The 27,358-nt window shown below is 53.4% G+C and overlaps 1 long non-coding RNA gene across 1 annotated transcript; it reads right to left on the reverse strand.

Annotated features, from left to right (window-relative positions):
* Positions 1-4,095: 4,095 nt before the first annotated feature.
* Positions 4,096-14,212, reverse strand: LOC122213384. Its single transcript, XR_006199488.1, has 3 exons — positions 13,469-14,212; positions 11,669-12,659; positions 4,096-4,233 (listed from the first exon to the last, which is right to left on the reverse strand). It is a non-coding gene; the product is annotated as an uncharacterized LOC122213384 (long non-coding RNA).
* Positions 14,213-27,358: the final 13,146 nt, after the last annotated feature.

The following is a 27,358-nucleotide window of genomic DNA, read 5'->3' on the forward strand; positions in this document are numbered from 1 at the left end:
GAATGGGAACAATTTCAGGGCATCCTTGGGAGGAGACCGCAGCCCAGGAACTGCAGCACGATGCAAATGCACCATGTGCTAAATGGGGAAAAATGAATTTTACACCCAGACAAAGTGACTTTTATCATGTTAACGACCATGGTTTGCTCATCATGTCTGCCGCAGTGAAATGGGGCCTGTGGATGTTTTTCTTTTAGTTCTGCTTTTAAATGGAGGCATTTTCCCCCCTCGTAGCAGACAAGCCAAGCCCCTTAGATTGGGATGACAGAAGTGCCGATTCAGCAAAAACAAAATGGAGGAATTTTTTTTTTAATCTTCATCTGTGCCTTCCAGCAAAAATAAGCTCAGAATGAGGAGCTGGGGTGGGTGTGAGGAGCCCTGACCTGGAGACAGGAATATAGCTCTGGCCCAGCTCACCCCCCAAGTTCCCTGTGTGACCTACCTCACCCATTCCTGACCTCAGTTTGCCCACTGGTACCAGGAAAGAGGTGGGCTGGAGCCGAGGCGCTTACAGCCAGAGAGCTGCTCTCCCCTGGCCCTCGACCAGGGAACCAAGTCAAATTCATCACACTGGGTGTGTCTGGGTCCAGAACTGCCTATTCCATTAGACGGACTCCCAGAGGGCAGGCCAGGGTGGAGTTATCACTGAGTCAGTGGTGCCCCCAGTGGCCAATACAAGGCTCTGCATGGAAGGGACACATGTTTGCTGCCAGAGCCAAGGCTACTTCCCTGACATCTGCAATAAGTGTCCAAGAGAAGACTCCTTTAACCAAGTCCCCGAGAGTCCCTCCCAGCTGTGTACCCCGCGCATTTCATTGACACATGGCAACTCCATATTGTGCTCATCAAGAGTCAGGAAAACACCATCTGATGCTTTGTACAGCTGCCCAGCCCAGCACCCAGCTCCCCAGGAGGAGCCTCTGCTGTGCCCAGTGGGGGAGTGCTCAGCTAAGGCAAATGAAGAGGTCTTTGGGGCTGGCATATCTGGGAAACCTCTGCCCTGACACCATGCAGTACTGCTCTGGAAGGCTCACACAGGTCAGGCAGGCAGGGCACTTGATGAGCAGAGATCAGCAGACAATTAGCCAGCCCCAGAGGAGGTAATTAATCAATGTCCGAAGCCTTCCGTCTGGGTCTGCTGTGATCTCTGCCAAGCCGGTGCCCTGGTGGAAGTCAGGGCTTGGACTAGGGTGACAGGGCTGGACTCCGTTGCTGTCAGCACCCCCATTGCCAGCACAAACACCATCACCAACACTGCCTCCAGCAGCTCAGTGTTGCTCTCACCCTCATGATAGCATCAACAGCCAGCCAGGGACTTGCTGTTCCCATCCCCATCCATACTCACCAGTGCTTATGCCTCTGGACTCAAGATGCTTTCACACTGCCCCTTCATTTGCTTCTCATCAGTCCCAAAAGATACACAGGTGGCTCGTTAGTGGGGAGACTGAGGCATAGAGAAGTGAAGGGCCAGGGTGTGAACCTGGCCTCCTGGCATACAGCTTACCATCCCTGACATCCCTCCCCTCCCCTCTCCCAGTTCCACCTGCTCTCAGAGCACATCCCTTCTTCCCATACTAGTCAGGATAGTCTCAGGCTACAGTAACAACTCTAAAATCTTAGTGGCTTCAAATGATGAAGGTTTCTTTCTTTGTGCGGCTATGTGTCCTTCACAGGTAACCAAGGCTCTGCCCTATGTCATCCTCACACTGAGACCAGGCTGACCAAACAGCCAAAGTCTAGAAAAGGGGAACAGGGCCCTGAAAGGTCTCACACCAGCAATTAACTGCTCTGGCCTGGAAGTGTGGCCTCTGTTCATCATCACTCATTAGCCAGAACCAGACACGCAGCCCCACTTGACCACCAGGGGGCAGGGAGGGGCAACTCTACCTTGAGCCTGGAAGCAGGGAAAACTTGAATTTGCCAACTGCCAACAGTGGCTATGTGATTCCCCCTTCCTTTTCTCCCTCTCTTCACCTCCCAGACCCATGCGCCCAAATTCTCCAGCTGCTGGCCCAGCAGGACTTCGAGGGTTGAGATGCAGTTTCCTCAGTTCCTCTGGGATCACACATTGGGCTTCCTGTTTCAGGAAAAGAAGCCCCCCCTAGGGGATGAGGCTGGGTGAGCCCAGAGGTCCTGGGAGCCTGTCCTGTCTTGGTGGAGGCTTGTGGAAAGGTGGGGAGGGTCTGTGCTGGGCTTCCGGCCGTGACTGGCCATAGGTGTGGTGACGGTTGGGATGCAAGAGGCTGAGGCAGAGATCAGCCAATAGAAGTCTCTTGGGGATTCTGAAAGGTAGAGGATGGGCCAGATATGGGTGGGATTCTCCGTATAGAGGCCACAACAGAGGAGAATGATGAATGAGGTGGCAGAGAGGTGTCCAGCAACTCTGGGTGACCAGCCAGCTGGCTAGTTTTGGGCTGTGAGTCTCATGGTCTATGCAGGCATTTATAAGGCACCATCTGGGGCGTCCCAGTTATACACACTGCTCCTCCAAACCTCTAACCTCAGCCACTTGCAAACTGTTAACCTTGGACAAGTCAGTTAATCTTGCTGCACCTGAGTTTCCACTCATGGAGAAAGGAGGTGTTTCTGCCTGTCTCCTCGCACAGGGAAAGGCTGGTCATAGGATCTGTCTGTCCCTCCTGGCCTCCCAAGGGGCCAGGCCGCAGGAGAAAATCTGAGATTAAAGATTGGAGGGGAAAGGGGCTGCTTGGGGGCTCTGGGTACTGGCTCTGAAATTCTGGGATTCAGCCCCAGGGCCCCACATTCCCAATTTAGTGTTCATTTTGCTCCACCACCACGGACCAGGGTCCAAGGTGAGTGATGAGGTGGCAGGATGGGGAAAGTCTGCATCCAGGTGAGGCCATATCTGGTTCTCCTGGTGCTAGGGTGCCTGTGCCAGGGCAAATGTGGCTCTTCCCACATCATCCATCGCTGGGCCACAGAAGGCTGGTTATGATCAATAAAACCAACAATTATCCTGTCATTACTGATTGTGAGCCTGGGACAGAAGCAGCAGCTGAGGGGGGAGCACTTGGGGTGTGGGGGAGCTCCTGATGAGGACAGCCCACACCTGGGGTGTTGGCCAAGGTTGGGGGCTGCCGCAGATGAGAATAATGGAGACTGCCAGGCAAGGCTGCCCGGGAATAGGGAGCAGGGCCCAACAAAGCAGGAAGGACGAAGCTCTGTCTGAAGGAGGTGGGAGGCAGGCCAGTCCCCACCCAGCTGGGGGAGGAGGCAGCTCTGAATGGGCAAGCTGGCCCCACCCTCTTACCCACTCCCCTCCTGCTGGTGTCTCTCCCCTCCCCAGCAGCCTAAGCTTGGGGAAAGGGATACATCAGGGAAGGTAGTAATTATGAGCAATCCCAGCCACAAATTAATCCCATCCTCTGCCTGCCTATCCCACCTCCCACATCTTGGGATCCCCAAACACTCAGGCAAAATAATCTTGTCACCGTTGCCCCTGAGGGCATGTCATCTTGGTTTCCCAGGCAGGGGAGTGTCTAAGGCAGTGGGTACAGGTCTGGCTGTGGGGAGGTGGGTGGGGGTAGGGAGCAACTGCCACTCTGGAGCCTGGGTCCCAGTTCTGGAGAGTGAGAGCTGCTCAGCTCCTGGCCTGGAAACGGAGGACCTGCTCTCTGAGCCCCTTGGAGGGTGGGACCAGCCCAAGGCCCGCTGAGTCAGCCAGGGCTGCAGAGCCACAGCCACCTCAACCCCTCAGTTCTGTTCCCTGTCCTATTCCAGCCCCACAGAGGGGAAATCTCTCTCCATCAGAGGGAAGGGACGAAAGGAGAAGTGATTTATTATTCTATTCCATTATGCCTGTTTCCAGAGAAACTAATTATGGTGCATTGTTGTATTAGATACTTTCAGAAAGATTACATTTTCTTACTTTGGCCGATAAAAAAATTAAATCCATCAGTTTTCCTAAACACATTACAGTAAAGACAGACTTGCTCCTTGTAATTATTAATCAGTCGGATTTGAGGATGCAAAGCGTTTGACTTAAGCTCAATACAGTCACGAACAATGTCCCAGGATCGCATTTGGTATTGAAACAATTTTTCAATTTATTAAAAAGTCATTAAGGCAGTTGAGGTGGGAGGTGCAGGGAGCTGGGCTAAGCCGCTGAGTCAGGGTTGTGGATCTGGCAGTGACGGTAGGCAAGGGGACCTCTGCAAGCAGGAGGAGACCCCAGGTCTGTCTCACTCTTAAGTCCAACTGTATCCAAGGGGCCTGTTCAAGGTGAAACGAGACCTTAAAAGTCAGTTCTTGCCCCCTCCCCAGCAACCCCACCCTATGCCTATCCAGCTGTCCAGAGTCTGCCCCATCCAGACTGAGCTCTATAGGACAGAGCAGTGGGAGTAAAAGGTCCCTCAGGGGACAATTTGACATACTGAGCCTGAGCCCACTTTGCAGTGGTCCTGCACAAACAGCTGAGAGTCCACCTGACTCCCCCACCTCTGGCAGGAAGACCAGCCCCTCCTCCCAGCTCAGGCTCTCAGAGCCCCCAGCTGAGGACATGTGGCTATTTGGAAGGACACCTGGTGTGGCCGGGTGCCTTGTTCCAGTCACTGGCCCTGCTCACTCAATCATTTAATTACTCCTCTGACACTTCCTACTCCCACGAGGGATTTGCAGGGGTTTAAGAGGCTGGCAAGCTACAAGCCCAGCTTAGCCTGTGTCCTGGCTGGGATGGGAGCTGAGGGGCCTCAGTAGGACCTATGATCAAGTCATGGCTCAGCCACTTGCAAACTGTTAACCTTGGACAAGTCAGTTAATCTTGCTGCACCTGAGTTTCCACTCATGGAGAAAGGAGGTGTTTCTGCCTGTCTCCTTGCACAGGGAAAGGCTGGTCATAGGATCTGTATGTCCCTCCTGGCCTAGAATTCTGCCATGTCACCACCCTGCCCCTCTGCCATCAAGGCAAAGTCCTGGCTACTCCCTCAGGGGCCACTTTACCCATGTTGTTCCCTCTGACTAGAATCCCTGCCCTCTCCCATGGGTCTTCCTTCTAGAGAATTCCACCCACTCCCCTTTCAAGCCTCTGCTTTAAAGATATTCTCTAAATCTGAACGGGACCTTTAGATGTTCCCATGGCCTCTGGGCTATTCCCTTTTATCGCACAGTGCTGACCAGAGTCTTATCTGCCCCATTAAGCATGGACCCCCAAAGAGTCAAATCTTGTTCCTGACCTCCACCAGCAAAGACCTTATGCCCTTCCTCCACCTGAGACTGACCCTAATCTGGCCTGAGACCTTGCTGGACTGAGCTGGCTATTCTTTCTGGGGCTGTATTGGGAGGGTCTAGGATCCCAGAGCCAGAGGATCAGACAGTGCTCGGCCCTCATATGCTCTCTTGATCCAGTGCTGAGAGACCCTATGCAGCAGCAAGACCTTTCAGCCCTACCCCACCCCAGTGCTCTACTCTGGATGTGTTGCCAGGGAAGGAAGACACAACCCCACTCGCAGGATGCCCCATACCCACCAAGAAACCCAGGGTGAGGCAGGGGCTGGGACCAGAACTTAGACTGCCACCGACTTCTGGGTTACCTTGATTTGTTCCGTCTCTATGTGCCTCAGTTTCCCCCTACCATGTTAGCTGAACAGGAATGGAACTGGGAATTAAATATCTGAATAGAGGGAAGACTCCAGGATAGCAAGGACCTGGGAGCAAGGACTGGGGTTTGAGCATTCGCATAATTGGGGGTGACCGGTGAGATTGAGGCTGGACCTGAGGCACAGGGCTGGATTCCAGGCCTGCCTGGCTCCCTACTGTCAGAGCTCACAAGGCCACAGAGAAGGATCTCTGGTGCCAGGCACCCTGCCCCCCTCCCTACACCTCTCACCTGCGGGCAGGTGGAATTGAGCGTGTTCCAGACACTCCATTTCCTGGGAATTTATGGAGGATTTTATCTTCCCTCTTTGATCACCGGTGAGGGGAAGGAGAGGGCACGTTTGGCTCCCTCCTTTCCAGAGGGGCAAGGAACAGCAGCCTGGCCACCCTCAAGCTTGGAAAATACTGTCTGAATCCCACCTCAGCAACCCCCCTTCCACCTATGGGGCCTTGTCAGGGCCCGGCGAGTATGGGGAGGGGATGGAAGCCATTTAAGCTGTCACTAGCTCCATCAGAGGATTTAAATCACTGACACAGAGTAACAGCGCTGTAGATTACAGCACGTGAGCCACGCGGGCGCAGCATGGCAGAGGCAGAGGAGGGGTGAGAGGGGAGTAAGGAGGTACAGGCCAAGAGAGGCATAGCTCTGGCACTTCAGTGGTGGTGGGGGGGCTCTCTGCAGCTGAGGCTGCCTGCCCTTCCACTCAAACTAGCCCCCCACAGAAGCCTCCACACCTCTGGGCTGCTCCTGGGCCCCTCCCCAGGTGGAAGATCCATTCTTTGTTCCCTCCAGATAATGGCTGAGACCATGGCTCATGTCTCTCCCAGATTCTCCACGGACCTTGCATCCACAGCCATGGGCACCTCTGTGAGTGGGTGAGGACAGGAGGGGGGCTGGGGGCACCTGGCAGGGAGCCTGCCTGCTCCTGCTCACAGGCGCCCAGCCATTGTCTCTGATTGCATGGTATTAGCCGTAAATTACAGCCTTTGGGAGGCCGCATGTAAAAATAAAATAAAATAAGTGTCAAAAGACAGAGAAAATATTGATTCTTCAGGGAGAAGAAAAGATGGCTTGGTTAAATTAAAACTTTGAGAGGAAAGCGAGTGTGGGAAGATGGTCCCCAGGACTGGAGAGCAGCCTGGGGCATGGTGGAGGTAGCCAGGCAGACCATGATTCAGTTGGTCAACAAACACACTGGTCTTGAAATCCTGGCCTGTTCAGGCCAATGTGGAGGAGACACAGGAAGGATGTGACACCACTCACTGAGGAGACAACAGACCCATGAGACTCACCAGGAGGGACCCCAGACAGGGACTCACAGGCTGCAGTTTGGCTCTGGCTGGGGCCTGGGTGGGTTGTGGGAGCTCTCCGTGGTGCTGATGGCCATATGCTAGGTGAGAGGACTCCCTGATCCTGCCCTCCCAGCCCAGGGAGAATTCCACACTCACCCCTTCTCTGCCTGAGTCTGGGACCTGGAGGGGGGCCCACATTAGAGCCCAGTTTTCCCACCCATCTATTTCCCGCTCCACAAACACTCATCTTCTTGTCCCTCTTCCTTTCCTCTCCCACTGAGAAAGATGGGGAGATTTCCCAAGTCTGACTCATTGGGGGCAGAAACAATGGAAAGACATTCTGGAGGACTGACAATGGCCCTCACTGCTTGGGACAGATGGACCATATCCACAATGATGTTTCCATACAGGTGGCATTTCCCATTGGGGTCTGGTATAGATACCAGAACTACAGCATCTTGAGGCCAAGGCCAGGTATTCAGCATCCTTGCATTCCTCGGCCTGTGGGGTTGGGCTGAGGCAGAGAGTATGCTCAGAGCACGGAGAATGTCAGGCCCAAAGAGACAGACAGGAGCCCTTAGAAGTGTTGACTGACAAGGGCTGAAGTGATAGAAAGTGTCTCTCACCGCCTGCAGGTCGCCTAGAGCTCTACCGGGCCCCTTTGAAGGGACCAGGAGAATTCTGAGGCTGCAGCTATTTTTCTAGAGGCTCCTGGGCTTCAGATTGGGGGACTCATTTATTTCTTCAATAAGCAAAATGCATTAAAAGGACACTCCACTCCCAGCAATAGCCTCTGGGTCCTTCACTCACTCCCCATAGCCATGGGCGGAGGGAAACTCTAAGTTAGCCCTGCCAGGCTCCCTTTCCTGTAATGAAGGAGGTCACAGCAGGGACATCTGTAAGGTGCTTGCCATGAAGGAACAATGATCTGAGCACAGTAAGGGCTGTGTAGCTGTCTCTTGCCAGAGATGGGGAGGGAATTCTTGGGCGTGAGACACCTTGTCACCAGGGGCACCTGCCTGAACCTCTCCCCTTTCCTTCACCTACAGGCTCTGGCCCCACTCACCTAGCTGTTCCCACTTTTCAAGCCTACTGCCCTCAAAGTGTGGCAGGAAGGGGCACTGGAACAGGTCGCTGGATAGGTCCTGGCATGGCCTGCAGTGTAGTGCCTGCCCTTATCAGCAAGTGGGTCCTTGCTTGGGAACACCCTCTCTGATGAAGGTGCCCACATGATGCCAGGCATCTGGATGAAAGATGCCTGCCTTCCTGAAGTGGGGAGGTGGGTGGGGCCAGAGCCAGAGCAACCTCTGGTGCCAGGAACCTCTACTCACCTTCCTGCTCAGTAGCCCTGAGGCTGGTCATGTTTAATTCTCCACTGGCATTCAAGGCCAAAGTCTGGCCATGGCTTCCTCTTGCCACTTGGGCTCCCTGACCCTGCAGCCCATGCATAGCTGCCCTGGATGCCCACATGGATGACAACTGCAGGACTCAGGAAGTACCTGGGGTGGGTGACTCTCTGAGGACCCTACAGGGATCTGACCTAAAAGCCCTCTCCTCAGTACCTAAATCTCCTTGACACATCCAGCCACCTCCGGTGTCTTTGAACCTATCCTCCACTCCCCATAGTTTGGCCCCCAGGGTAGCCTTTCCCCTCATCCCTCCTTCCTCAGCTTCCCTCACTCCAGTGCCTCTTTGAGTCCCCTCCTGTTTACCTCCTCCCCACTCTGAACCCCTCCCCTGCCCAGCCTAGGGGCCATGCTGGCTGATTTCACCTTGAAGCTCCCTTATCACAGTCTCCATCTCCTGCTCAGCCTTAGCTAGAGCAAAATTGTTTTCTTTGTGCTTACCCTGAGCAGTGGGGCCAGAGTGAGTGTGGGGGTGGGATTGGGCTATGGTGGGTGGAAATTCAAGTCCTACGATCCAAGGGTCTCCTCTGCCCCCTCTTCCGGCATGTGATCCTGTCCCTATTCCCCAACCCCTGGGCCAAGCACAGGTGTGGCTCACCCTAATTTGCTGTTCATGCCCACACTCACTCCTTTCATCCTGGGCTGAGCTGACTTAGCAGACACTTGGATTGCCCTCTCCCCTGTGTGAACATGTTTCCCCCACCCCATGGGTTAGGATGCACACAAGCACATGCTCACATTTCTTTGGACTCCCATTTTGCACTTGTGCTCCCCCTAGGCATGCACATACTCCCCCCGCCCAAACATGTACCCACGTGTGTGCATACACCTAATAGAGACACCTCCAGATCAGAGCCCAGAGAAGCCCAAGAAGGTTCCATTTTCTTGACCCAGTCAAGACACCCTATTGTACAAATGGGAATGCAGAGGCCCACAAGGGTGAAATGGAAGCGGGCATCCTGGGTGGGAGGTAGGGCTGCAAAGTCCCAAGGAGAGGTTAGGGTTAGGAGCCCACCTGGTTTCCCTACTGCCTTCAAGACAGGCCTCTCTGCTGGGCTATTCACCTGGGCACATTCTCTCTCCAGCCTTTATTCCTCCCCAGAGCAATCAAGATCGCATTGCTCTGCCCTAGGGTGTTTCAGTCCCCCATGTCCCTCCACCCCTACCATCCACCCTTTCCTCTCTATCCCTTCCTTTCTATCCCTGGCCACCTCCCCATCAGGAAAATCATCTCAGACCCCAGCCATGGTCTGGAGTCCCAGCTCCAGGATCCTGCTATGTGACCTCAGGCAGGTCATCTCACCTCTCTGAGTTTCCATTTCTTCACAAATGGGGATGATAACAGAGCTGACCTCACAACCTCACAAGATCTTATGAAGCTGAAAGACTTACCTGGAAAGGACTTAGAACAGGGAACAGGTATATTACATTATACCAGCATAATAGTAACAGCAATGGTAATAATAAAGCTGCTGCCCTTCCTGCATCCCCATCCCTGGCCCCACCCTTAAGGATAATTTCTGTATCAAACTTCTTGCAAGAGTTGCCTGCACCCCAGCCACTACTTCTTCTCTACGCACATACTCCTACACGTGTGTGTCCACCCATGGGGGTGCGCCCCCCAAATTCACATTCATATCTAGTACTCTCACATGCTCACACACACACACAAATGGTAAACAGAATATAATTCATTTGTAAAGGAGACTTCAGTCGTGCCATCCATCTTAAGCTAAAATCCAATATTTCCCGGCGCAGCCCGTCGGGTCTTGATGAATGGAGAGGACAAAGGCTCCGACTCACACTCCCTGCTCTCTGGCACTTCTAAACGCCAGCCACGAGGGGCCAAGTGGGGCTGGAGGGGCAGGGCAGCAGTCCAGCCATCCTGAAAGGGGTCTTCTAACAGTCTAGCAGCCCAGGTAAGGCCAGAGCAGGAACTCCTCTGCATCTGTCTCCCATCTGTAGCCTCCCAGAGGTTCAGGTGGTTCCTCTCTGATGCTGTATTTTTTCTGGGCCTTTTGGGCCTGTGCATCCTGACTAGGGGATGGGCTGAGCCTCTCCAACTGCCTAGATGCCAGTCCCCACTCAATTCCATTTCTCTGTCCCCAGCCTCTTCACTCTCTCAACTACCCCTTCTTCTTCTTCTTCTTTTTAAATGTTTATTTATTTTTGAGAGAGAGAGAAGAGACAGAGTGCAAGTAGGAGAGGGGCAGAGAGAGAGGGAGACACAGAACCTGAGGCAGGCTCCAGGCCCTGAGCTGTCAGCACAGGGCCTGATGTGGGGCTCGAACCCATGGACCGTGAGATCATGACCTGAGCCGAAGTCAGATGCTTAACCAACTGAGCCACCCAGGTGCCCCTCTCAGCTACCCCTTCTGAAACAAGTTCCCCTGTCCCTGCCTGCACTCCACTCCCTTAGAGCCTGAGGCCACTTCTTGAGTACCCCTGGCCTCTGCTAAGATGTTCCACACCCTAGATCACCATTCCTTCCCTTCTTAACCTGAGGAGCTCCTCTGCACCATTCAAGGCCCAGTTCAAATGCCCTTCTCCCAGGAAGCCAGCCCTGACCCTCCTGGAAACAAACGAGTCCCAGCCAGTCAAGGTGATTACGGCCATGCAGCTGGACACGGTGAGGGAGGACAGAGCATCTGTCTGGGGCCCCACCACGTAGGCCCCTGCAGGCCAAGGAGGGGGCTAAGATGCAACCCAGGCAATGGGAATCCATGCAAGGGATTAAGGGGAAACAGCGTGGCCAACTGAAGCTCCTGGGTGTGGTCCTTTCCTGACGGTAAGCCTGGCTGAGGAGCCCCAGCGCGGGCTGTTGGCTGTCGGAGTGCTCGGCTCCCGGTTAGCGCTGGCGCCAGAGCTCGCTAAGTGCACATTCCTCCGCTTGGGGAGTTTGATGGCCCGCGGGGCTTCCTCCGCAATGGCCTGTGCTGTTTACGAACCCCTCTCTGGCTTGGAAATAGACTGTCTTTCCTGAACGATTTTCTCTTTTCCCATTTACTAAACATTGATTTCCCCCCTCCTGCGCCTCTAATAGAGCAGAAACCAATACGTCTTTGTTTGCTTTTCTCGCGCGTTTGGGACGCGGGCGGCGGCGGGGGGCGCTGCGGAGGCGGCGGGGCCAGGCGGCGGCTGCGCGCATGTGCATCGGTTCAGGTGGCAGTGCCCTCCGCTGAGCCACTCGAGCCCCGGCTGGGCTGCCCAGGCCCACATCTGGGACACCAGTACGGTGCCGGCACACCCAGTCCTCTGGGCTGCCGCGGGGAGTGGTGGCAATGGTACCGGGAAGACAACCTTTTCTTAATCGTTTCCTAACTTTCCTACAGGCAATTTTATTAGCAGTGCCTCACCTCCAGATCCTTCTTTGAAGTCAAAGTACTTCTGGATGAGGGGTCCATTTAGTGCCTGGGCTGCATTCAGTAGTGGCCAAGTGAGGCTGGGACATTCTTTTCTTCTTGCATTCAGTCACCAGACATGTCAGAACACTTGCTGTGAGCCAGGTCTGTTGCTGGCTTGGCATGGAGGAGGATGAGGCCCCTGCTCTAGGGGCTCTAACTACGGGTCCCACACTGCTTTCTCCTCAGGAGGCGCTGGAGTAGAGAGAATTCTTAGACTGAGGCAGCTCTGGCAGGGGAGCGAGGAGCATCAGATTCCTAGGGGTAGGCCCTGAGCAGGCCACTGCTCCCTCTAAGCATCAGATTGTGCATCTGAAAACCCGGACTATAATAGTTCCCTGAACAGAGTGGCTTCAGGAATGAAGTGTTGCCAGCATTGTGCCTGGCATGGTGTAGCTGCTCAAGAAAAGTTCCTTTCCATCCTGGCCCTGCCGTCCCCCTCAGCCCACTGAAGAAGCAAACAAACCAGGGCAGGGAGGAAGGATAACTGAGCATGAGAAGACCTCAGCCACCTGTGGCCATGGTGTTCCCCAGACCAGCCAGCTGTGCAAGCCTTCCCCTTGCAGAGTGGGGATTCAGCTCCCTGGTTGTCAGGAGGAGCTTGGCAGATGGAGTCACTGCTAGACCAGGATTCACATGTGACTTTGGCAAGCGTTTTCCCTCTCTGGACTCTGGTGTCGCTATCTGGAACATGAGTCTGGTGCTCAGGTGGGCTAGAACTGCTGACCGAGGCTGGTGCTGCCCATCCTGACCCTCAGGAGCACCCAGGCTTACCAGCACCCACTAACCCACCCCAAGAATAGCTGCCACAGCTCTGGGTCCAAATTTTACTTTGCTGTTATTTGCGGTGGGAGCTTAGGCATATCCCTTCTGTCTTTGTGCCGGCTGATGGCCCCTAGTTCATAGAGTTGTGCTGGGGATCAAATGGCATGAGAGTGTCCAGCTCCTGAAATGCAGTAAAGACTCCATTTGTGGAGAGGGTAGAGGGGCTCAGAGAAAGGAATTGTGGGCCTGGGTGAGATGCCCCAAAGTAGAAGTTAAAACAGGGCCCCTGGCCTCTCTGCCAACAAGTTATGTGGTTACATGTCCATCCAGAACCCCTATGAGCTTCCCAACAGCTCTGTGAGGGACCTGTTAGAAACTGTGGTTTGTTCCCATTTTACAGATGAAAACAACGGGAACTCAGAGAAGGGAAGGATCTTGCTGAAGTCACACAGCAAGAGAAAGGCAGACCCAGAAGAGGGCCCAGACCTACTGACTCTAGGTTGGGGTAGTCTGTAGTCATTGGATGTGTCAAGAGAAGAGAGGGCACATCTGGCAGGGATCCTGCTGGGAGCAAAGATCTAGAGGCAAGAATATGTATGATGCAGGCTGGAGGAAATGAAGGTCAAGGTCAATTTTTAAACTTCCCAGGAATTTGGCTCTGGCTTGTTTGTGACTAAGTGAAATGTAGGAGGAGACTTCATGGAGTTGTGCCTCATGGAGACAAAAACCAGAAGTCTCAGTGGACAAATACCAAGGGAACAAGGCTAGGGCAGATGCAAAGAGGGGTTTGGGGAGACTGAAGGGCAAAAAATCAGACAGGGATACAGGCAGAGAGATGGAGAGATAGAGGAATGCACAGATAGATGGGTTAACAATGGATAGATGGATGGACAAATGGACAGACCAATGAACAGAATCACTGAGAGCACTGAGCGGGATCCAGCAGAGCCAAGAGGAAGAAGGGTATCCCCATATCCCAGGCAAGAGTACCTGTGTGAGCAAAGGCTCCGAGGTGAGGCTGAGAATGACCTCAGGGCTTTGGGCAGTTGGGAAGGAGGCTGGTATCCATTACAGTAAACCTCAGAGGCCGAGGGCTATGAGGAAAGCAGGACTGGGGTGGCAAGTGGTTGGGAGGTGGGAGAGGAGGTAGTTATGTCCCCCTCCAGACTCCTGCCAACTCCAGAAAAGCCCACGACAGGACAAAGGTGATTCTAGGGTGGGTTGGGTCATTCACATCCTCTAAGGATCACTGTACCCATAACCCCGTACAGTTGGTGCCCAATGTCTATTTGGAGAAAGGGCTCAGATGGAGATGACTTCACTGTGCCAGGAGCCAGGTGTGAGGCTGACCTCCAGAGTAAGGCTGTGACCACCCAGGGCCAGCTAGGGCAGGTGGTGGGCAAGCGACAGACACCCTGAGGGAGCCAGCTGCAGCCACAGCACAGGGAACCTCAGTAGGGGCTTGGACCAATTAGGAAGGAAGGGGAGGCAGCAATAATTAAAAATTAAAAGCCAACAAGACAGCAGTTTAAAAATGGAAGGAGTGAGTAAAACAATTAGCAGAGATGAGGCAACAGGGCAGGCATGATACAAATGGAGCTGATCACAAAGCACTAATGACATCGGGAAACCTAATTTTTACGGTGTCAGGACTGCGTGATGAAGCACTGGGCCTGCTCCCCTGCACCAGTCTCATGCTGTCTGAGGTCAGTGGCACTTGGTCTCCCTCCGCACACCGCACACCGCAGAGGGGGCCTGAACACGAGGCCTGGGGGCAGAGGGCACCTGCTGGTGGGGAAACTTGGAGGCGGAGAGGCCTAGGGACAGTGCTGGGGGGCGGGGGGGGGGGGATGGTGGTGGAGGAGGACAGGACCCTAAGTCTGGGAAACCAAGGCACGAGTCGAGGGGGCCAGATATCACCCCCTCAGTGTCGACGCCGACAAGGCAGCGGTGGTGAAGTCACAGTCCTCCCCAGCACGCACCCGGTTGCCGCGGAGACCGGGGGACCCTCCCGGCAGAGGGAGTCTGAGTCAGTTTGAGTAATGGCGGAGAACGCCGCCGCTGATGGGGAAAAATACATCTTCATAACAGGGTGAACCTTTTGGAAAATGGAATAAGTAAAATAATTGAGAGAAAGAAAATTGAGTTTTTATTGCTTTTTAAGTGTTTAAGTGGAGGTTTCATTTAGGGAAATTATCGTTGCTTTTATTTTTAGCCACCCGGTAGGGTAGGGCGGGGCCTGGGAGAGCTTTGATTCGGGGCGGGGCTCTCCTGCCCCTCCTCCGAGGAGCCCCAGGGGCAGTCCATCCATCTCCCCAAGATGGGAAGGCGTCCAGGGCTCCTTCTGGATCGTGCCTTGCCTCATGGTGTGTCTTGGGTCCTGCATCAGGTTGGTTGCTTCACCACCTCTCTTGTCCTTCTCCTGTGTTGGAACGCCCCCTCCCCACCCCCGTTCTGTCACAGCTCTTGCCCACACAGTCTGGGATGAGCTGGGGGCCTCCCCCAGGGCTCCTCTTTAGGCTGAGTCTCTGGATGCCCCGCTTTTAATTTCCTGGCTCCTCCTGACTGGTCCTGTGTCTTCTGTCCCCCGCTCTTGTTGAGGGACTCATCCATGATGGAGTGGGGTGGGGGGGGAGGGATTCCTTAGTCTTTGGACCTGATGCCCAGAAAGTGCTTGTTGAGCCTCTCTGATGCCCTCTGCCAAGCCTGGGTGTCTACAGCCGCATCCACCATTCTTATCCCCATTCACTTCCCCGTCCCACCTCTGGCTGGAACCCTTCCACCTCCTGGAAATGGTTCAGTCCAAGGCCACCAAAGACCCCACCAGGCAGATCACACACAGTGGACGAGGTGGCCTGCCTCTCCAGACCCCAGTGCCCTCCTCTGCCCCATGTCTGGCTGTTACTTGGGGTTCCATCTTAGGCCTACTCCAGTACTCCCTTTTCTGTCTCTGGGATTGGTATCTCCAAGGCTCCAGTCTTCCTAGGATCTTCCAGATTCTCTCCTGAGCCTCACATGGAAAGCCTTGCTGGCTAGTCTTCTTCACTCTTCACTGGACCCACCAACCCTTCTTGTGCAGTTCAACCCCTGATCGATTTATTCCACAGACCCCCTCAGCTCTCACCAACATGGCAGTTCCAGCAACTCCTTGGTCTCCTGCCTCCACTCTTGGGCTCCCTGCCCTGACAGCTTTTTTCAATTCTTCAATAGTGTCAAGCTTTTTTCAACCCCTTTGGGGCCTTTGCTCATGTTATTCTATTTGCTGAGAAACTCCCCCCTTCTTCACTTAGCCTTGCCCAGGCATAGGGGGTACTTTCATCCTTCACGTCGTGAATTGGGAGGCAGAAACCATGATTCATGTTATTTCCAGTAACAAAATGGAATTTACTGGCACAAGTAACTGAAAAGTCCAGATCTATGAGCTTCAGGCATAGCTGGATACAGGTGCTCAAACATTATTACCAGAACACAGCCTCTCTATCTTATACTTCTCTGAGTGTGAACTCCATGCCTCTCCAAGACCTTCCATGTCCTTCCCCCTCAGAATACCTCATTCCTGTACCCCCAGCAGAAGCCTCAGCATCGAATTGGTCACATGCCCATCCCAAAAAGTCATTATGGTCCTCAAGCTGGAGGAAGCTGATTGGCCAGGCTTGCACCAAGTCAGGGAGATAGGGGGAGGACGTGTGCTTGTCTCCAACCCATAGAGAGAGAATGATGGAGTCATGGATTCCCCAGAGACAACTGGGAGTGAGCACGGGAGCAGGCCCGGCCACTGCTGAGCTTTCATGCTGCTTTAATTCCCTTTCCTTGATTCATTCCTGGGGCGGGGTGGGTGGTGGGTGGGGGTGATTCTTTTCTTGTCTGGTCCCCTCTAGGCTGTGCCCCAGAGGCAGGGACCAGGCTGTCTTGTTCACCACAGGATCCCCAGTGCCAATGAGTTAAGGGGAGCCCCCTCGTGTTACAGATGGGGAAACTGAGACATGGTCTTGGCTAAGATCACACATCTATGTTCATGCTAAGGTGCCCTATGCTCTGCTCCTCATGACATCTCCATTACTCTCCCACCAGCCCCTCCCAACACTCTTCCAAGTGCTCCCACAGCCATCTCCCCCCTCCCAAATCACCCCCATTCCCACACATGCCTCCATCCGTCTGCCTGTCTGCTCATCTCTCCTACACTCCTCCCATGGTATCCACACTCTGATCTCTACTTCCTCAGTCCCAAAGCTGCCATATGCAGTTCCAAGGCCTTGGTGGCCCCCCACTGATTCTGACATGCACACAACAGCCCCTCACCAGCATGTGGCTTGTTGGCTTGTTAGCAACTGCTTTCCACACCACACACCTGCCTCCCCTCCTGCCCCTTAGCTGCACTGTCTCAGTCCCTTTGGACATGTCTTCTTCCAGCTGTCCCTGGATCATGCCTGTCCCAGGGCTCTGTCCCCACTGATGGTCTCATACCTTCTCTCCAAGTCCATCCTTGCTTGTGGCCTCATTCTCATCCTTGGGCCATAGTACGCATGTTGTTCTCCTGGATCCTTTTTTTTTTTTTAATTTTTTTTAATGTTTATTTATTTTTGAGAGAGAGAGAGACAGAGTGCGAGCAGGGGAGGGTCAGAGAGAGAGGGAGACACAGAATCTGAAGCAGGCTTCAGGCTCCGAGTTGTCAGTGCAGAGCATGATGTAGGGCTCGAACCCACAAACCGTGAGATCATGACCTGAGCTGAAGTCAGATGCTTAACTGACTGAGCCTCCCAGGTGCCCCTGTTCTCCTGGATCCTGACCTCTGACTCGAGTCACCTTATGAGACACCTCCCACACTGCACTTAGGATCTATTCCCAGACATGCTGCTCCCACCCACCACCAATCCATCCCTTCTCCCAGCCCTGCACGCCCTATAGAGCACAGGTTACAACACTCTGGTTTGGACAATCCAAACTCCAGATGGGCCTTCCCATCCCACCTCTGCTCAAAACCATCCCTGACTCCCCTATTGTCCTCAGGATCAGCCTAAGCTCCTCCCTCCCACACCTACCACACTGACTGCTCCAACCCACGCCCATGTCCTGACCCTCCACAGATAGACAAAGTGCCATCTCTGGAGGGTGTTTTCATTGGCTTTCTTCCCATGCCCCTGCTGTCCCCAATGCCTAAGTGCGTTCCCTGTCTTCTCCCTACACCCATTCCTTTCCTTGGTTAACTGCTCCTATTCTTCCATCTTAGGTCAGAGATCACCCACTCTAGGGAGACTTCTGTGCCCTCCATCCTGAGCCAGACTCTTGTCCCTGTCTTCTCCCCTGCTGTAGGATGTTTACCCATGTGTGCACTGATTCCTCTCGGTGTCTGCCTGTGTCAAACCCTGAGCCTGGTGCACATTACTGAATGAATGAATGAATGAATGAATGACTTTCCAGTGCTAGGGACTTTCACACATTGGACCGGTTCTTCCAATGCAGGATGTAGGTCAGTCAAAAAGGCCTCCCAGGGCATGTTTGGCAGAGTCCAAGACCAGCATTGCCAATTGAACAGGTCCTAAAGCATCCTGAAATGTGGGTAATATGTCTGTATTATCATCACTGGCCCCTGCCCCACCAGGAGAGGACCCTTGGGAAGCTGAGAGGGCACAAGCTCATCCTCTGCCCACCTTGGGTCTCCTTTACATCCTTCTTATTCTCTCTGCCACCGCTGAGTCCCGTCCTGGTCCCTTTGGTCGGTGACCTTGGTCATAGTTCCTTTCCCTTCCCCTTGCCTTCTGCTTTCCTCCCTGGGGTGTGCTCAGGAGCTGTCTCTGGCAGCCTCCCGCCTCACCCCCCCACACACCTTGCCTTGCCAGCTCCCATCCCCTCCTTGTGCAGCCTCTGTTTCCTGAAGCCTTGCCCTCCCTCAGCTGAGTGCAGCTGCTTTCCTCTACGAAGTTAAGTTGAACTGATCTGCTGTTTAATTGCCTGATGTGTTCATTGTCCATGTGGTCCATTGGCAGAGGTGGCTGAGGTGGTGGGCAGGCAGAGAGCTGGGATGTCTCAATGCCTAAGTGGGCACCTGCCTGCCCACCTGGGAGCATAGCAGTGCAGATGTGCTTCCCAGAGTGGCCAGGGCAGCAGGAGAGGACTGCATACACCCACTCACACATGCATTCACCAACACACAACACAACACAAACACACACACACACACACACACAGACACACACACACACACACTGGCAGACTCTACTTCTAGCTGCAGCCAACAGCTGTTATCACTGCCTTTCCTGGGCCTGGCATTCAAGGCCTCCATGATCAAGCTGTAATAGACCACGCCAGCCACATCTCCTCAAGGTATTCCTGGACACACTGGGGGCTGACCAGAGGAGGAGGCATTCTATCTTTGTCCATCAGTCTGTCAGTGTGTCTGTGGAGGTGTCAGTCACTCTGGGACTCCCCTCTATAGGCACTTCTCTCTGAGCCTGCCAGGGTGGGCAGGGGTAGGCCAGGCCTCCCACTCACATGCCATCTGCCTTCCTCTCTCAAATTTGCACTGGGAAGCTCCTGAATTCTGCCCAGCCCTGAGTTGACCCCAGGCACTAGGAAAGGAGGAGGGGTGGCAAGGAAGATACCTCCTGGAGGAGGCAGAAGTCAGAGGATGAGCCTTCACTGAGCACCTACCATGTGAGGAGCTTTTCACACCACTGTAGTTGTTGCGTTTGGTTCTTATCACAATCCTGGCCTTCCTGTCCCCTGCCTGCACACCCTCCATGTCCCCCTCCCCTTCCAACAAGCAATGAGCTCCTCAGGGAGTGCCCTTCCCAAGTCACACACCCTCCTGCTTGACCCTCTCCAGCATTCCTTGGTTATTTTTGCAAGGCCAAGGATAAATCCCAGTTGCATCTCCTCTCTGGGCCAAGCAGGAACCCTGGGGTGGGCTTGATTGCCCCTTCTGCTCACTGCTAACCTAGGTCCATCTTGCCACATTCCACCATGATACTCGCCTCCTTGCCTCCTCACAATGTCCATGTGCCAGGCAACCCCTGAGGTCCTCACCGGCCCTGTGGCAGAGGTGTGCCTCTTGATCCCATTGTATAGGTGGGGAAAGTGAGACATTGAGAGTTTAAGAGACTTGCTGGGGAGCTCACGGTAGAAAGTGGCAGAGGCAGGAAAGGAACTGACCCTGGGTCATCATTGGGCTGGCTGATACCCAACTCCTTTGCACACCTTCCAGACAGATGGGAAGACTGAAGCTCTGAGGCCAAGAAAGAAATGTGCATGGTGGTCCCATGCACTGCAGCATGCTGATATTCAATGCATGGTATTCTTTCCAGAGGACAAAGTTTCCTCCTGAGGATTTCCTGCGGATTGGATTCCAGATTACAGGGAGCATATCTAGGCTGCTTGGGGATGGGATGCAAACCGTCCCAGGCCACAGCACACATTTGCATCCTATGCCCATTACTAGACCCTCTTATCTCTACAGCCCCAGGGGCCTCTCTTTGTAGGGTGCCATTAGCTGTTCCTCCCCTTTGAAGGGAAGTGGTCAAAGGGGTCTTTGTCCAGCGCCAGCCCTGGAAGGCTGACCTTGGATGAGTGAGTACAGTGACCACTGTCAGTAGCCCCCTTCAACTCCTTTCTCTCCCCGAGGGAGAGGGCATGGTGTGGGGGGAGGGAGCAGAGGAGGAGGAGGGGAAGTGGCGGAGGAAGAGAAGGGGAGAAGGGAGGGGAGAAAGGGAGGAGAAGGGTGAGGAGACTGACTATGAGGGAGGGGGAGGGGAAAGGGAGGGAGGGAGGAGGAAGGTGAAGGGAGGAGAGGAAGAGGGAGAAGAGGAGAGGAAAAAGAAGGGGAGGGGAGGGGAGGAGGAAGCACAACCTGACCTGCAGTGAGGCTGGAGGGAGGGGAAGGCTGGCCGCAGGGGAGGCAGCGGTGGCTGCAGGAGACAGATAAGGTTGGGGAGAAAGACGTGGCTGATGGGAGTGGAGGGATTAGGGGCTCCAAGGGCCAGTCCTGGGCCTGTGGGTGGAAACTCAGGAAGAAGGGAGGCTGCCCTATCAGAAGGGATGAGAGAGAAGAGAGATCCCACTCCAGGGGACCCCTGTGCCCTTGGGGAGCAATGAGAAAAGCCCTGCCCCCATTCATCTCTGCTGCCTAGTGAGCTATCCAAGCAGGCTAGGGCCTCTGGACCTGGGCCAGTCAGAGGGACAGGGCAGTGTGGAAGACACCCTGAGCTCAGGGCCCTCCCCTGTAGGGGAGGAAAACTTCCTCCTCTTCCAGTCTGGGTTTTTTGGCTAGCCTAATAGTTAAATTGACATAAGACAGATTAACAGGAGAAAAATATTTAATTTCATATGTACAGAAGCTCAAAAAATCTGAGACTCAAATAAGTGACCAGCTTTTATACCTTTTGGACAAAAGTGGCAGCTTTTATACCTTTTGGACAAAGAAATTATAAATTTGTGAAGAACTGACAAGGCAAAGTTTGGGGCAGGGGTAGTAAACGGGTGAAGTTCTCGGCCCTGAATTCCCATCTCTGGTGATAAGGGTATCTTTCCACCTCCTGGTACAGGGAGGCTACTTTTCACCTGGGAGATGTATTTCCTGTTTTCAGGGGGACAGAGAAGGGCCAAAGTGTCCTTCCTGCACCAGCTGCTTCTTAAGTAACTTTAATTCCCAAAAATCAGTATGCCAAAATGGCATGTTTTGGGGTGGCTTGCCCTGAGCCCTATCACCTCCAATCAAAGGAGATAACTCATGGCTATGGCAGTCCACCACATGCCAACTTAGCATGCTCACACTCTGGCAGGCATGTATGCCAGCTATGGAGGCAACAGGGACTGTCCCTGCCCTGGCGGAGATTGGCCACCCTTCACACATGTGTCCTATGCAGCTGTGTTCTTACTGAGGGCCACGCACAGTCTCTTGGATTCCCATACTCTGCTTGGTGCCTGTGGCCTCTCACCTGGGGCAGGGGGAGACATGCTCATGCCAATTGGGCTGGGCCCCAGTACCAGGTGGGGTAAGGGCCCTGCATAGCATGCTGTCATTCTCAGGGCTAGATTCTGAGGACATTCCTCTTCACCTCCTGAAACAGGATAAGGCAGGCTCCTTGGGGAGGCCTATGGGGCCCCTGGGCTCCAAGCTGGAGGAGCCCAGGCCTGAGGCTTCCTGAATTTGCACTGATCATAAGGCTGAGCCTGGGAACCAAGTCTTTCCTGGTCAGAGGAACACGGCTCAGTGTGGGTGAGGGTGGGACCCCCACCTTGCTAACTGTGCTGTGCCCAGTACCCAACACATGTGGGCATGTTGTGGGCACTCATAGATGTCTGGAGCAGATGAATCTTGAGCTCTTAGAAGCTGAGTTTCCCAGGGGCTTGGTGGGAGGGGGTCACTTCTCCAGTCCCCTGCAGAACTGTGCAGGGACCTACCTGTGGTAGCTTCCTCCCTGGGGGAGTCCAGCTGATGAGACTGGGAGTTAGGGAAGGGCTACCCAGTATCAGCCCCATGGAATAGAGATAGGACCTGTTGGCCAAGAGCCTGGATGCTGAGAGCAGCTGATGGAGATAAATGTTCCCTATCTGGGTGGGGGTCAGGGCTGGCTAAGGTGGCCTTGGGCCTGATGGATGAGTCAGGGGTGGGCCAGGAAGTCGGGGAAGCCTCCTGCAGGGGATCTGTCCATGTAGCAGGGACCCAGCTGCCTGCAGCCTGCCCAGGCCACCTCCATGGGAGGGCTGAGGGTCTGGGGGAGGGGAGAGGCTTGCCCTACCCTGTCACGGGTGTGGATGCTGAGGCCCTGCTGGGCCCACAACTGCCCAGTGGGCCAAACTTCTGTCCAGGCAGGAAATGGTGGGTTTTCCTGGGTATATTTGTCAAGTAGACCAAGACTGTCCTCACAAAGACCTCAGTGTGAGGGCCGAGCTGCTGGAGGGCCTACTCCCAGGCCTTATTTGTTTGTTTGTTCATTCATCTATTCATTTATTCCCACGTCTGCCCCTGGTGTCCTTTCTGGCCTGCTATAAACCCTTCTCCACCCAGTGAGGCCAGGCCCTTCCCACTCTGGCCTCTCCTTGCCTGTGCCACTCTCCTTCTGCCTCACTGGCTTCTTGGCTGTTTCTCTAAGAAACCTCTAGACCTTTGCTTTTGCTGCTGTTGTTTGTTCCCATCTGGAACCCTCCTACCCCTGATGCACGCATGGCTAACAACTCTTGACATTCGGGTGTCAGCCCGGTGCTTCAGGAGCTCCCCCTCCCTGAGTGCCCATCTGAAGCTCCCCCTCCACTTTTTATTTCCAGTCTTGTTTTGTCTCCTTCAGAGCCTAAAAATACCTTGTTTATTGGTTCTTTGTTTATCATCTGTCTTTCCCAGGCGTTGGGGAGCCCAAAGGAGCCATCACCTCACCAAGACCTTCCTAGGAGACAAGGTTTCAGCTGCTTTCCCTACTGGTCCACGAGTGCCCAGGACCCCGGGGGGGAGGATGCAGTCAGGTCAGAGTAAGATAGGCCTTGTTCATGGACCAGTAAAAAGAGTAAAAAGAGGGTAGTTTCCAGGGCAATTGGCTGCCCATCTCTGAGGGTCTCACATAAAGGCTTAAGGCTTTGATCCAGCCTGTCAGAGGGGGCTCAAATGGTCATGACACACCCAGAAAGTAGGTTCCCCAAGCCCTGCCGTGGTTAAGCCCCAAGGCTGGGGTGCAGAAAGGGTGCATGCCGAGATTGCCACGAAGTCTGGGCACCTCCTTATCCAGTATGATAGAGATAAACGAGAAGCATCTGGAGCTGGAGTGGATGACAAGGAGGCTGATGCAGCCTGAGTGATGCAGGGCTTGGGGAGGGGAACAAGACATTGGGAGGTGAGATGCTGGAAGAATCCAGGACACCATCCCTCCATGGTGAAGAAGAGAAATGTGCTGGGGAGTGGGGTGGAGGCAGTGGCTCCTGGGCCCAATTCAACCTCAACCCATGGATGGACAGTGCCAGAGTCTTTAATGCCACCCTGGTGCTGAGTTCTGGATGGGGAACCAAGTAGAGGGCAATGGGACCTTGCACAACAGTCCTGGCTCCTCTCCCCATCTACCCCCACCCTCTTCCTTCTTCCTCTACCTTCCCAGGGTCCTCAGTCTTCAGGAAGGGTCCTCTCTGGTTACCGGCTGGGAATCAGTGGGCATGGTCAGGGCTGTGGGTGTCTCAGGTTTCCAAGCTCCTAAGACCCACCCCAGGAACCCCCAGTCTCTGTTCTTCCCACCCAGCTACTGCCCCAGCAGCCCCTACAAGTGCAGAGAGGAGTCAAGGCCAAAGTTCCCTCATTCCTCTGAGATGGAAGGAGGCCCTGTACCTTGGAGGAACTATGGCCCCATCTTGCCTCAGCTTTGGAGGTCCAGGGCCACCAGATAACCTCAGGGTCCCTTTGGAGGTCAAGTTTACAGCTCCAAAGAGAAAGGACAGAACAAGGCACACTGTGGCTTCCACTGCTGCCACCTGGTGGCTGACAGAGGCAAAACACCTGCTATTCCAGTTTCCAGAAGGAGGTGGAGGGAAGACACTCCTCAGGGTTGGGGGCAGAGGCACAAGGAGGTAGGATATGCACTCCTCTCACCTCCACTAGTATTCTGGCCTGGAACCTGGGCCTTCACTTGCCTTGGCTCAGAGCAACCCCAGGTACCATCAGACATGTACCACTAGAACTTTCCAGAATGCCTTCAAAGCAGATCTGTCTTCAGAGATGACCCATCTGGCCTCTACTGTATTAAGGGAGGATTGGGGGCTAGAATGATGACCAAGATCATAGCTAATGGGTCTTGGTGGCAGAGAAGAGGGGGAGGAATAGGAGCCTAGAGGGAGGAGGGAGAAGGGGGAGCAGAGAGGTGGGTGTAGCCCAGCCAATCCCTGCTCTTCCTTGCCTTACTCTTCAATGAAGCTGGTTCTCTCTTTGCAGGACCTGAGTTAGGTGAGTCCCATGAAGTTCTCCTCAGCACCCTGCAGCTTCTCACGTGTGTTGTGATAGTCCCCCTCCCTGCTCCAGAATTGGGGAGGCTTGCTCAGGACTGTTAGGCCTTGGCCAACTGGCCCCTCAAAGTGTCCTCAGGAAGGAACAGATTTCCCTTCCCACTATCCCTTAATTCCTCACCACTCTGCCTGTATCAAGGTTGTGTCAAGGTCACAACATTGACTGAAGGAATTATGGTGTGGTAGGCAAAATTAAAACTGGGTACCAGGAATGACTGTTTCTGGAGTCCAAGCAAAAATCAAATGCAGCACCTAATGTGGGCTTCCCTCTCCTTTTTCTTAACCTCCAAGGGACATATCCCACCTTGCCACCCTATCCTAACAGGGCTGGTCTCCTGACATTGTTTGTCCCTGTCCACTCACCAGGCCACAGGACATGCTATTTCCCCAGTGGCACATTTCCCAAGTCTCAATAACTCATTGAGAATAACCTCCAGGAAAAGATGATGCTGAAATGACTAGATGATAATATGAGGGGAAAATTAACTTGGATCCCTACCTCACACCTTAAAACAAACACCAATTTTACTTGGATCAAAGCTAGAGGGACCAAAGAATGAAGAACACATTTCCAGGGAAAAACAAGGGGTTTTGTGTGGTTTGAATCTCATATGACCTTTTCTAACTATAACAACAACAACAACAACAACAACAACAACAACACAAAACAAACAAGAAAAGCCACAAGAGAAAAAAAAAACAGACACATTTGACTGCATATAAAGCAAACATTTCCGTGTGAAAAAAATAAGATTTAAATATAAACAACAAATTGAGGAAAAGAGTCACGAACTTTGATACTCTATGAAGGGCTCCTATATTCTAGAAGGAAAAGACCAGCAATCCCACTGAAAAATGGGCAAAAGAGATGAACACACAGTTCACACAAAAGGGAATCCAGAAGACTCAACCACAGAAACCATGCTCAACCTTATTCCTCTGAGAGAAATGCAAATTCAATAGGCAAACTTGTGAAAGGTCAATGCACATTTCTCAGAGAGCAAGGGAGTAGCAGAAACTTGTAGCTGCTTAGTAGAGTGGAAATTGTATAACCTCCATGAGAGCAACTTGGCAATGTCTATCAAAAATTAAAATGCACAGATCCTTGGGCGCCTGTGTGGCTCAGTTAGTTAAGCATCCAACTTCGGCTCAGGTCATGATCTGACGGTTTGTGAGTTTGAGACCCGAGTTGGGCTCTGCCCTGAGAGCTCAGAGCCTGCTTCAGACCCTCCCTCTCCCTCTCTCTCTGCCCTTCCCTTTCTCTCTCTCAAAAATCAATAAACATTTTTTTTTAAATGCACAGATTCTTTGATCTAGCACTGCTCACTTCTGGGAATTTATCCTATAGATACACTCACACGCATGTGAAATTATACCCCAGGACATTCACTGTGTGATTCTAAGAGTAATCGGTTGGAAACAGCCCACTCCGAAGAGGAGCCTGGCTGAGTGAATACGGAACAGCCTCCATATTCACTATGTACAGACTATGCAGCTCTTAGAACAGAGGAGGGCGGGGCAGTGCCACATATAGGGGTGTAAGAATGAGGTGTAGTATATGTTCAGGATGTTAACCTCGTGTTTTTTTAAAAGAAGGGTAAGTGCTCTGGAACACTGTGGTACCCTCCAGATCTCTCAGCCCCTATCTTCCCTGCTCTGTCCAGCAAAGTTGAGTTGTATGGGGGGCATCTCCCTGGCTCTGCCCACTGGTGTTGGTTATGACCACTGGGACCCCACCAGAAATTTAGCAGGTGAGAGGAGGAGGCCATGTTTATTCCCTTGGTCCCTCCAAGTCCATCCTCCTTTTGGTTTTTCTAAACAGATATCTGGTCACATCCCTCCCTGTTCACACTCTGTGGCTCCCCATTTCTCTCTGGATAGAAGCCAATCCCCACCTCTGACCATGGGGCCCCACCATGGCTTTTGAGGGTCTGCTCCTGCCAGCTTCCTGGCTGCCTGTTCTCTGTGTCTCCAAATCTCTCCCAGCTACCTGCTCTGTGGCCTCTTCCTGCTACCAGCAACACTCCTCTTACCTGAGGGGACAGCCTCAAAGGAACTCCTTGTCCTCTCCTGGATGCTGGGCTCCTGCCCTCACAGTGTCAGCCCCCATTGTAGTGCCTGCTGCTGGGCTGGGCTCTGCCAGGAGGCTGAAAGCAGGGGCGCTCTTCCCTGAGCCCCACCAGTGCTCCTGGAATGCAGAGTCTAGCCAAGTGAACAGAGGTTCCACGAGGCTCTTGGCCTCTGAATCCCTTCTGAGTCTGAGTTCTGCTGCAGGGCCCAGCTCTGTTCCTTCCAGACGTTGGAGAGAAGGTGCCCTGCTTGACTCACCTATGGGAGACTGGACCAAAAGAGGCGACTGGACCAAAAGACTGGACCCAGGAGACTGGAGACCAAGACTCAGGCAAGAACCCTGGTAGAACAGGCTGCCTGTCAAGACCGGGTAGGAAAGGGGCTGTGTGCAGCCAGAAGCTATGTGTTTTTTTTTTTTTTTTATTTTTTTAACGTTTTTTTTAATTTATATTTGAGACAGAGAGAGACAGAGCATGAACGGGGGAGGGGCAGAGAGAGAGGGAGACACAGAATCTGAAACAGGCTCCAGGCTCTGAGCCATCAGCCCAGAGCCTGAAGCGGGGCTCGAACTCACGGACCGCGGGATCGTGACCTGAGCCGAAGTCGGACGCTTAACCGACTGAGCCACCCAGGCGCCCCAGAAGCTATGTTTTTTAAAATAACTTTGCTGTCAGCAGCGGTGAAACAATGTAATAAATATGAGAAATAAATCTCGTTAACATGTAATGAGCTGCCTTATTAATGTGTTAAACTTGTAAGAAATGCTTAAGTGTTTAATTGGCACCTAATGAGGGTGCCAATTAGGAATCATTATACATTTCTTTAAAAAATCGTAATTGG

Source organism: Panthera leo, chromosome A2, assembly GCF_018350215.1.
Source record: "Panthera leo isolate Ple1 chromosome A2, P.leo_Ple1_pat1.1, whole genome shotgun sequence".
In the NCBI taxonomy this organism is placed as follows: Eukaryota; Metazoa; Chordata; class Mammalia; order Carnivora; family Felidae; genus Panthera; species Panthera leo.